Source organism: Aptenodytes forsteri, unplaced genomic scaffold, assembly GCF_000699145.1.
Source record: "Aptenodytes forsteri isolate BGI_AS27 unplaced genomic scaffold, ASM69914v1 Scaffold15, whole genome shotgun sequence".
In the NCBI taxonomy this organism is placed as follows: Eukaryota; Metazoa; Chordata; class Aves; order Sphenisciformes; family Spheniscidae; genus Aptenodytes; species Aptenodytes forsteri.
Window position 1 is genome coordinate 4,209,485 of NW_008795129.1, and position 4,221 is coordinate 4,213,705.

Here is a 4,221-nt window from a genome sequence, read left to right on the forward strand (position 1 = left end):
GCGGAGGGCGGGCCGCGACGCCCCCCGCAGAGCCGGGCACAGGGCGGCTCCTGCCCGGCCCCGCCGGCGGCTGCTTTCCGCTCCGTTCGGGCCGACGGCGCACCGCCTTCCCGGTACGCGGCGGGATTCTCCTGCCATAGGAAGGAAATTCCTTTTTCCAACGGGCTCCAGTCATATATTCCACAGGTGGCCAAGGAAACGGCGCTACAACGAGGAAAGGTTACGCTGATACAGAAACTCCCCGTCCTTAGTCGCGAGGAACTTCGAGCGATGGTCGTGGAAGAGAACGAGTGAGACCTGCTTTATGCACACCCTTAACTTGGGCTTTGACTTCTGTCTCCTAGAAGCAAGGAGTTTTGTTTTTTCCTAGGGGGAAAAAGAAGTTGTTCATATAAAGAATGAAGCAACTTGATACTCTGTTTTCCTCTAGAAGATGCAGTATTTTAACTTAGATTTACCAGATTCCATATGACTATACTCACGTTTTGAGTACAGAGAAAATAAGCAGCGGAAAGGACACTGCTGGACTTGAGAGAGGACTCAATTTTGCCGCTGAAGACAAAGCAACAGATTCTGCCTAAATAATTATTTCAGGCTATTCCCTTGCAAACTTGGAAAACCCACGTGTACTGATCTGCATTCAGAAACATTCCTTTGCTGAGAACCAGTGAAGTCTTTCATCGTTGCACTTTAGTAAAGCAAAAGCAGATTCCTTGCAATCTGGTTTCCCAGTCAAGACAGTCGCTCCCAAGCAGTCAGAGGACATTCTGTGTGCAGCTTGCTTAATGTCACGAACGCTAATGTTAGAACAGAGCTGGTTACAAACAGTGAGGAACCGACCGTTTCCTACTAATCAACTCTATCTTAGAAGTTGGTCAAACTCTCCTGTTACCTCCAAATCCTTCTTTACCCAAAACCTACTTTAAGCTTACAAACTGTGTGCCACAGCCTGTCTTCCAAAAACAATGTTTGCTCCCACAATAAGAAAGTACTAGAATAAAAAACACTTCCTGACGATACAGCCTTATGAGAAACTGCAGGTACACAGAGAAGAAACCAGCACTTTCCCATCTGAATCCTCCTGAAAACGTACAATAGAATAAAGAACATCTGGGCACTGGAGAAGTGTGCAAATACAGAATCTACTTGGGAATTATGTGAGGGACAAAAACTTACTAGTTGGAAACTAGAGTCTCTAGCCAAATTCTTTGACCGTTACGGAATAATATGCATATATTAAGAACTAGTAAAACAGATGGATAACCACGTATATGACTTCATGATTGTTCCACATTATTTCCCTTGTAAAGCTGTTTATCTTCTAACTTCCAGAATAAAAAGTTAAAACCAAAATCGTATCTCTGATGTTAGATGAGGATTTCAACGTGCTCCTTGGAACAAGCTTTTAAATTCTTTTTCTCTTTAAAGCCTTGCAGTATCATACAAAGGACTAGCAGAGTCAGCTTCCTGCTTAGTGACAACCCATGGGGCTTCTCCGTATGTATCAGTGTCACTTAGGATGCTACGTATTTTATTTAATCAGTGCAAAGCCCACAGGAAACCTCTTTAGGGTTTAAACTTCCTAAGCCACTAAAGTGAAATTAATATGCCTCCTCAAAGGAGCTTAAGTAAAATAACTGCTCGCACATTGTTTCAGCAACCTTTACAGCAACCTCCACCTGAAAACTCAGATGACAAATTGAGGCGAAAGCCCCTTCACACCCTAGAACATTAGGCTGGCCTAAGGGAAAGAGTTACACGGCTTGTAATGAATTAAGAACAAAATGAGGAAATAGAGGGAGCTTCTCATCCTCCCTTGCCCAGAATTGACTGTACAAGTGTTAACCTTCCTCTCTTCAATTCACCGCAGCATGTGAACACAGTTGCATTTGCAGCATTATTTTCAAGGGTCTGTCTTATCCCTGTCCAAAGGACTAGATTGCTTTTTCCGGAGCCATGGCTTTTTTGCTAGGTACTTTTGAGGGGCAACAAGGAAAGGATTCAGCAAGTGTTTGAATACCCATGCCATCTCTCTTCACTTTTTCTTGGCCATGAAAAGAGCGGGAAGAGCGGAGACCTCTCACGGGAATGCTCTCTTCTGAGGTGAATAGCTCTCCCTGCAGCCTTAACAAAAAAGAGATACGCCAGCCAAGGGGAAGGACTGAAAAGACCTACGAGGAGTAAGTGGGGAGCAAGGGAATTCACAAGCAATAACATAAATCAGTTGAATTTGCTTGCATTTCAGATCCCAGGATCTCCCACTACTGCCTTGGGGAATACAAGAACATAACAGCTTTCCTTGCATAGTTACTGCCCTGCCAGGTCATCTGGAGAGTTGCAGGCACAACACAGGGGAACGCACCTAGACAGCCACACACACCTCTGAAGAGAAGCAGTCACACAGCATCTGGGAACAGACCTAACTGGCAAAGGCCTGGCAAGAAAGGGAGATGCTTGCTAACCAGGCGAGAAGCAAAGTGAGCCAGTGAAGCAAACACAGCCAGTAATTTCCCTGGTTCGTCACAGCAGTTACTTCAGACAGCAGGACTTAGAACAAGGACAGTTTACCAGCAATGGCTGCATCTCCTCCTTCCTGATGCAGACAAAAGCACAGAACTTGTGCTGAGCTTTGCAGATGAAGCTTGCAGCTGTAGCTTACTGCGGATGGAAGCTACAAGAATTGAGAGAAATACTGGTTCCTGCAAACAGTTTCCTTTCTGCAACACAGACCTGAGTTATTCCATACACAACAGGGGCAGGCCAGATCAGGGGCATCTGAAAATAAAGTTCACATATTTAACAAGCCCTCAGCTGAATGTCTACAAAAGTCTACACTACAGGCAACAGCACCTGTACCAAATGACAGAATCTGACAGTACAACCTACCACTACATGAGCTGCTTTTATTTCCCCAGCACTGCAAATGTGGCACCTTCCAGACACCAGCACCAGGTGTGCTCCGCTGGGCACAGAGCCTGCCCAAGCGTGTGTTCAGCAGGAACTACCTAATTGCATACAAGAGAGACAGAACCCCTGCGCAGCAGGGCACAGCAGTATTTGGACATGGTTAAGAGCAGAGGGCTAGGTAGGGGAAATGTAAAGAGCATAACACTACCTACCTACTACTACTTGTTTGACCCTGGCAGCCCTAACTCAGGACTTTCAGCATAGGACTCTTTTCTTCCTTTGCCCTCAAGCAGGCTTTACAATACACTCTATTGAAGAGAATCAAAAAAAGCCCCATGACAAAGGCAAGGAGAAGAGAGCACTACATTCATCAGAGCAAACCTTCAGTTTCACAGAAGAAAAAACTTCAGTGGAGAAAGGACTAATTTAAAGCCACGGCAATATACAACAGCTGAATGAAATCTCCTCCTTATCAGGGTCCTGAGTACACTAACAGGCCATGCTTGTCCTGATCAGCCTCACCTGGGGCTTCCACACCCACCCTTTGCCCATAGGCCCAGAAGCTCCATTTAAGCTCAGGCCTGGGTCTCCAGTGCTTACCTGTCCTATTTTGTAGGTGTACCTGTCTCAAGTCCTATCTCCAACCATACCTCCTCAATGCCCTTCAAACCTATGTTGTAAGTAACCTTATCCCCAATTCCCGCTCTGGCTCCATCTTACAGACAGTTCCCCTTAGACCCCCAGTGTTACTTTTACCCCAGCGCTTCCTCTGGCGCTATCTCCCTTTGCTCCTGAAGAGATTCCTTATGCGGATCCTAGACCTGGCTCACAGCTCACCTTTCCTGGGACTACCGATGCACCTGGTTGTCAGCATCTGGCCCTGCCTGCCGCGTTCAAGCTATGTGGGGCTACACCCTGTTGGTGAGGACGCCGCCAGCGCCGAGGTTGCCCGCAGCTCCCAGCTTGTTCTCCTCCACGGACCAGCCCTGCTCCTTCTGCTCCCTGCCGTTCTCCTTTCAGTGATCGTGTTTAAAATGGATTACAACTAGGAGTAGGCTGATGGGGAAGAAGGGGTTTAAACGGACGGAGGTCTTCCCTCTTCCAATGTCACGTGCACGCTCCCCAGTTTCCTTGCAAAGACTGTCCCGGGTTCCCCCCTCCTCCTCCTCCTCCTCCTCCTCCTCCTCCCCGCTGCGGGCCCCGAGCCTGCCTTTGCACCACAAGCAGCCTTCCCGCCCTGCTTGCTGCCTTCGCCCAGACGCGGGTGCCGCCACCGGGCGGGACCTTTCCAAATCCCCTCCCCCAGGGAGGAGG